The 7,752-nt window shown below is 42.5% G+C and overlaps 1 long non-coding RNA gene across 1 annotated transcript; it reads right to left on the reverse strand.

The window, feature by feature from the left end:
• Window positions 1–308: 308 nt before the first annotated feature.
• LOC310704804 lies at window positions 309–7,334 on the reverse strand. Its single transcript, XR_014525023.1, has 3 exons — window positions 5,049–7,334; window positions 2,178–4,898; window positions 309–1,682 (listed from the first exon to the last, which is right to left on the reverse strand). It is a non-coding gene; the product is annotated as an uncharacterized lncRNA (long non-coding RNA).
• Between the last annotated feature and the right edge of the window lie 418 nt (window positions 7,335–7,752).

Consider the following 7,752-nt stretch of genomic DNA (forward strand, 5'->3'; position numbering starts at 1 on the left):
ATCCTGACTCACCTAATGGCAGCGGGCGGAGTGGCCCCAAACAGAATAAACCCCCATTTGGCAAAGAGACTGCAACATTCCCTGGCATGGATGTCCCATGATGGAGAAGATGGAAAACGAAAAGTCCGCAGGACCCAAGTTTCCAGGTTATTGTGTTTCTGAAGCCGATTCCCCTGTTTCATTTTAAGTCCTAAGAACATAACAATTCCTTCCCGTTATGTGATGAGAAAACAAATGCCATTCCTGCACAACGGAGTACTTTTTAAGATCCCAGTATGTGTAGTGTAAAAAAAGAAACAAACAGAAAATGAAACAGAGTAATATTTAGTGTTCAATGGGCACCCTATATGGCAGGAATTTCTAGCATAGAGCTGAATCCAATTTTGGAAAATAGAGGAACAATGTACCATCTGTCATGGAAATATTAATTTTCAGCAAGTCAGAGCTGAGCTGCTCTATACAAGACAGTTGAACTCAACCACTCATTTCCATGTACATCTTCATTCTATATTCCAGCCTCAGAAGTCACATAAATGGCAATCTTGGCACTTGTATTGTTTTTCTGCTTGTAGAACTTAAGCAGAAATTACCATCAGGATTGACATTTGCCTTGGGTCTTCTCTTTCCAAATGGTTCTCCATACCAGACGGTGAGAATTGTTGTATTCCTCTTTCATATGCATGAGTTTCACCTTGTTGGAGGGAGAAATTATATATCACAAGAACATCCAGGGATGCCATGTAGGTCCCATTCTGCAAAAAAAAAAAAAAAAGTATTTATATTTGAGCTTTGACTAATACATCAAGGTCATCAATTCAGAAGGAAGGCTCAGACTGAAGAGGTAGCAGAATATATTTTTTTATTAATCTTCGGAATGCAGACCACAGCAAAACCAAATGGAATGAGTGCAAAGGAACTGGAAATGATCTGAGAGCAATAGTGCACACAGGAGAAATGTAACGTGCTCCACAATGCAAAATTAATGGTCACCTCCAAGCAATAAATATACTTGAAGTCACTTTTAAAAAGGGGAAGGGGGGAGTTTTCATTTGCCTGGGATATGGAACCAAGCATTGCAGGATTTTCAGAAGGACACAGATTTTGAAAGCTGTACCTGTCTATCTGCTGCAACTAATTTAGAGTAGTCCCACTAAGGACTGTTGTTCAACCTTCAGCTTCAGAAGACTGTATTTGTTTCTTGATATTGATTTATATTAATTTTTATATTACAGTACTTCAAATGGCAGAATACTAATGAGAATCTCCACAATATTAATTATCTGTTAGCTTCATTAATAGATAGATGTACTTTATATCCCTTTATCCTATGGGCTCTAAGTAGCTTTCAGCAGTTTTTTTCCCTTCTAAATGCTGATAGTTCTGTCCCCCAAAGACTAATACATTTTATACACAGTCCAGTATATTGTGCACACAGGCAACACACAAATGCTAAAGAAGTTAGCAGCATGATGATGCAATAAGCTTGAGTCTACTATTTTAAAAACACCTGCCTACCTAGGCTCTTAGAATTCCATCATGGCTATTACTTTTTACTTTTGAAAACACTTTGAAAAACAAAAACTTGCAAGGGGGCCAGCACAGAAACTGCTGGGTCTACTATTCTGAAATCTGTCAACATTAATCCCCTGGAGGGAGCTACTATGTTTTCAGGTTTCATGCACCTATGTCAGGGGTCTGCAACCCGCGGCTCCGGAGCCGCATGTGGCTCTTTTACACCTTTGCCGCAGCTCCGGGGCGGATACTAGCGAGGGGAGGAGGCGCATTGTGCGCCCCGACACTCCACACTGTTGCAGGTGCTGTACTGGCTGTGACGTCGCATGGGGGCGGTGCGTGCATTAGTCACGCATTGTCCCGACGTCACCTTCCCGCCCACCCGCTACATTGTAAGGGGCATGTACGCTGGTCACTGCATTGAAAGGGGGCATGTACGCTGGTCACTGTTTTGAAGGGGAGTGAAGAACACATACACACAAAAGGGTAACTTGTTAATTTAATGTTTATTTCTATGAGGAGGAGTAATTCTGAGGGGTCAAAGAAATAATAAAAGTGACAAAAAAAATATTTTTATAATGACGAGTTTTGCGGCTCCCAGTTTTTTTTCCTTCAGAAATAGGTCCAAGTGGCTCTTTTTGTCTTAAAGGTTGCAGACCCCTGACCTATGTGAACAACACTCTAGAGTCCTGCCTGTTTTTGCTTTCCAACATATGTCAATGCAAGGAGTAAAGCATCGGTTTTCCAAATATGGCTTCTGATTATTAGACGAGCAACAACCCCAAAGCCCTCCATATTGGACAGTGGCACAATTCTTTGCATCACAGCGAGCCCTGATGCAAAGTGGGGGGGGGCAGGGGTACCAAGAACATAAGAGAAGCTGTGCAGTATCAGCCAAAGGCTCTCCCAAGGCCAGTATCCTGTATCCCACAGTGACCAAACAATGCCGGAATATATGGTGATGGGTTGGATGCAGATGGACCCTAGCTAAGTGGCAGAGCCCATAATTTACATGCAGAATGTCCCATTTTCAGTCCTTAGCATCTCCACTTAAAACGATAGGTCGTATGTGATAGGGCTTCCCCAAGACGATGGAGAGACATTGCTGGTCAGAACAGACTGTTGGACAAACAGCCTGATCTAAAATAATGCAGATTCCCTGCATTCCAAGATGGCTCAATTCAGTGTATGGCAGCTTCATATAACATGTTTTCACAATGCTCTGTGGACAAATGGCACCACTCAGAACTTACCTGAGTGCTCTTATAATCTTGAAGACCTCCTTCAGCTGTGGAGTCACAGGATCCACTTACCCCCTATTAGTGCTGGAAAAGACCTCACACGTGTTGTTTGGTGTGTGTGTGTGTGTGTGTGTGTGTGTGTGTGTGTGTGTGTTTTCCCTTCCTGTCTGAATTCACCCAAAGCCTGGCACTGAGGGATTCAAGTGTCTGGAAAGCAAGCCTTATGAGGAACAACAGTTCTTGAACTGTTTGCCTGATTGAATTCAAGGGGATTCAATCCATTGCTCAGCTGCACACTGAGGCATGTGGGTTTGTTTGCTCTTTATATTGGGAAAAAATCTGATAAATCATCATCATCAGCGAAGTCAAAGGAAAACAATCAGTGGCAGCATATAGTCCAAACTGTGGCAGGTATCCCCAGGTGTCAGGTGTCATTGCTGTTGTCCCACATGCTTCAATTAAATATCAAGTCTCTTTCCCCATTAATATGTGCTGCCTGATCTGCAAACATAGTCACATCTGTTAGGCTTTATTTCAGGAATGTGATAAATAAAGCAAATGCTAATGAAAAACCTGTGTATGTTTTTCTGCTAAACCATTCACATGTAAGAATTCTCAGATTTATATAATCTCCAGTGATTAATAGCATCTTTTCCTTTGTTATGTGCCTCTTTGTCAAATCAAAGCTCTTACATTACTTGCTTGTCGCTGGTAGGAGGGAATGAGGGATGCACTGAATTGAACCTCCTTTCAGTTAGGCCACATATACACTAAAGACTGAAAGAAGTATAGTATTAATTTTCTCTTCCCAGGGAAGCTTGGGAGATGTAGTTCTGTGGACTAAGGATATTTCACAGATAATTCTTATCATTCTCACCAGGGCCCCCCCCCCAAGTCCTACTATATCAATTGTTTTTATTTAAGATACCAGGGCAGAGAGACTGGGCAGAGAGGAACATTACCATGTACACAGCCACCCATCAGCTGCACCACTGTGCTTATTAGGAGGGAGAGGTCAGTACAGTGAACACACGGCAGCAGAACCTATCAGCCGCTTGTGCCTCTGGGCTTCCACTGCACTGACCTCCTAGCCATCTCATCCTCTCCTTTCCAGTAAGCACAGCAACATGGTTGACTAGGGGTTAGGTGTGCGGCACAACTCCTCTCCACCAGCTGCCTCTGGTCCTGAGACTTTCTGCATGTAAAGCATGTTGTTATGCAGTGCTGCAAGCCCTAACTTTCAAGATCCTGTAAACCAACACTAAAAAATAAACAAACAAAAAGAGCAGATAATGATATTTAACCAACAAACAATGTTTAGATCAAGCACAGCATAATAGAGAAAATATATATAATCTACAAAACAGGGGCTTTATAAAAAAAAAACCCAGAAAGATGCTAGCCCTGTTCTGGTGTTCATCCTCTGGGTTACATCACTATTTGCAGTGTCACCCTCCCCTGTGCAGCAAGTATAGCTAAAGTGTGATAAAGAAACTCAGGCAGACACAGAACTGGCAACAATTTTTAAAATTAAAAATGGCAACAATTTTTTATTGATTACAGATGTAGATAGAATTTTGGCTCAGGCATTTTCTAGCTTCCTGCTGGAGGGCTGAAACGTAGGGTTATGCCAAGGATTAGGACCTCCCTGTGATGCCAATCTGCCAGTCCTAAGACTGTCACTGGAAGTTGTATGGCCTCCATTTGGCTTCTGGACAGAGACTTCCGTTGAGACCCCTCTAAGCAGTGACTACACTGCTGGTTCATGACAGGATGAGGCACCACTTCACTCAAAAGCTTAATGACTAGGATTCCACTCAGTGCCTCAACCACCAAAAGTCGTGCCATTTTGCTATGTGTAAACCAAAACCTTCAATTTGTCTTCAGGCAAAGTCCTTCCTGGCCACCACTGGCCACTATAGCAAGGATAGGCAATAAAGGAAGCAAAAACATGGTTAAAGAAGGAACCTAGGAAGCAAAATAGGGTTAAATTTTATAACAAAAGCCTTGACCTTGAATGCAATAAAAGGCTAATGATGCACAATTACAGGCGCATGAAAGGGAGGGAGTCAGGTGCAGATGGCTTTTATTCATTGCTGGTTGACCGCTATGGCCATAGCCAATATGCAGTCCACCAGTGAGGCTCTATTCAGTGGCGTAGCGTGGGGGGTGCAGGGGGGGCTGGCCGCACCGGGCGCAACATCTGGGGGTTAGGGTTAGGGGGTGCAAATCCACGGGTTAGGGGGCGCAAATTACTTGCCTTGCCCCGGGTGCTGACAACCCATGCTACGCCACTGGCTCTATTCACTGGTGGGCTCCTGGTTGGCTCCACCCCATCACTATATAGAACCCTAATTTCCAAGGCTTTCACATTGCACAGAGAGCCAACACAAGTAGAGCTGGCCCCCTGCTGCAGATAGTCACCCTTTAATTCATGGAAGGTGATGGAAAGATGATGAGAGACAAAGCTGTCACCCTTGCCTTCCCACTCTTCTATACTGGTTGAACCCAGAAGATGAACATCTCAAAAGAGCTCAGAGCTATTCTATTCAGACAGATCATGTCTATTCAGTTTTGTACATATTTGAGAGGTGAGGAAGGAAACACTTGTTCCATTTTGATTACAGAGAATGTGGCACAATGTACAATATTTATAAAGGTGAATTCAGAAGTCACAGAAGATTTCTTACTTGCTGTCATGCTCTTTATTCATGACTGTTTGCTCCTGTTCCTTTAGCAAACTATATTTTAACCGCTAAAAGTATATAAAAATTCCAACCTCAGGTTCTTTCCTTTTTAAAAAAATAATAATCCCAAAAGTATTCAGAAGAACACTTTGTTTCATGCTGTAGTTGCTTCTATTGAATATTTCACTCTGGCAGTAAAAGTAATATTTCATATTTCCCTGGGCATCTTTGTAAAAGTCCTGTAAAAAAAGAAAATTAGAAAAATATTGCACAAATTCTCCTGCAATGTGTTCATAGAGCAAGTTCAGTGACCATGACACCCAACCTTCAAGACTTGCATTTACAGGGGGTGGGGAGTAAAGTGAGGAAGACCCTTAATGAAACCTGCAAGGCCAACCTCTGCTTTCCCATAATTTTAGTCACATTAGAATGCCACTATCCTTCTTTACAAAACCCAGCAACTTAAGGGCACCAATGAATGGTAGGAAAGCCTGTAATCTGAAGATCACTGACAATGCAGGGATGTCTGAAGAAGCTATTCAGATGTTCTAACCACTACACCAGACTGGTTTCCCTCCCAATGCCTCCCCGAGTTCCAATAATTACGCTATCCAGTTACCTTCGTTCTGTTTCTTTACTCTACTTCTTCTCACTGCTTCTAACTGAGCCCTGGTTGGACCTCAATGAGCTCCTTTTCAGATTATCATGCACATCCATCCCTAGGCATTCTAGATTCTTCATCAACCCTTTCACCTTGTATATCATTATACAATGCATTTTCCCTGGTGGAGCTGATGGGGGGAAATTGGTACCCAGCCCTTCTGAAGAACTGAAAGAGAAAGAAATGTAGTACTTCCTGTGCCACACAGATCGTTCTTCATGATTGAGTGGTCTGTTTTGAAAGAAACTGGTACACTTGCAAGTGCCAGAGAAAAAAAATATACACAAAAGAGCTGTTAGTATATATAGGAAGAAAGATACAGAGAGAAATATATCACCCACCATGAATGATGAGTGGCATTTCACGCCACAAGTGACTTCGACTGAATCACTAGAACACAAAAGCAGCAGCCTGCAAGGGACTCATTAGGTGCGCAGAAAAGGAGCAGCCTTAGGTACTCCAGGACAAGAAAATATGGACAGAAAATTGACTCTTGGGGATGGAAATATGTCACCAGTTTTTAAAAGACTCATTGTGTAAACTGCTTAATTTTAACATGATCTGACAAATTTGTTACCTGCCCTTCATTGCAAAGCAATATCAGAGCGGGGAGCATAAAACACACACACATTGGTGGAGTCAATCTGGTGCTCCCCGTGGGGCATTTGCACCGCACCAGCCTCCCCACAGTCTCCTTCCTTCCCATCTGGTAAGCAGCAGAGTCCCATCCAGCAACCAGCTTCTGCTCGTATTACAACCAGGAAGTTAAAACACAATCATAACAGACACCAATGCCCATCAAATGCCTAAATAAATAGATGCCCTCTTCAGCTTTCATCTAAAGGTGACAAGGGATGGAGCCATCCATATTTTAGATGGGGGAGAATTCCACAATTGGGGCACCTCCAGTGAGAAGGAGGAGGATGCCAGTCGGGATTAAATTTTAATATGCTAATTCATATTTATAGCACATTCAGAAATAGTGCCTGTAACTTTAATAGAAAACATCTCAACAAAGTGGGGAGGACTCTGAGCAGCTGACTTCTTTGCCTTCAGTCCAGCTGACTTCAGTCTGCTGTCTAGGTTGTTGTGCAAATCAGAGGCCCCTGCTCACTGGACGTGGGCAGGAAGGAAGCTGGGTATGTTTAGTCTGGAAAAGAGGTGATATGATAGCCATCTTCAAATATCTGAAGGACTGTCACATGAAAGATGGAGTAATGGATTCAAATTACAAGAAAGAAGATTCTGACTAAACATTTGGAAGATATTTCTGACTGTGGAACCGACTATCTAGGAAAGTGGTGGACTCTCCTTCACTGGAATTTTTTTTAAAAGTATTTGAGGGGATAAACAGTATTTGGATTGTCATATGTCAGGGATTCTTTAACTGTGATTCCATCATTGCAAGGGGTTAGACTAGATGACCCTCAGGGTCCCTTCAAACTTTATGTTTCTATAGTTCTAGGATAGTACTTCAGATGACTTCTTCAGGAGAGGGTTGTTCTCTGACAACCCTGCAAATGAGGACTATCCTTGGTAGAACAGGACTTATGGTCATCGTACATCAGGAGATATCTTAAACTTCTTGCTTCTATGCATTGGAGGGAGATAGTGTTTTGCTGAGTGCTCTTCACCTAATAAAAATACATTA

The sequence above is a fragment of the Podarcis liolepis genome (assembly GCF_965112155.1).
Source record: "Podarcis liolepis genome assembly, chromosome: 4".
Taxonomy (NCBI): domain Eukaryota; kingdom Metazoa; phylum Chordata; class Lepidosauria; order Squamata; family Lacertidae; genus Podarcis; species Podarcis liolepis.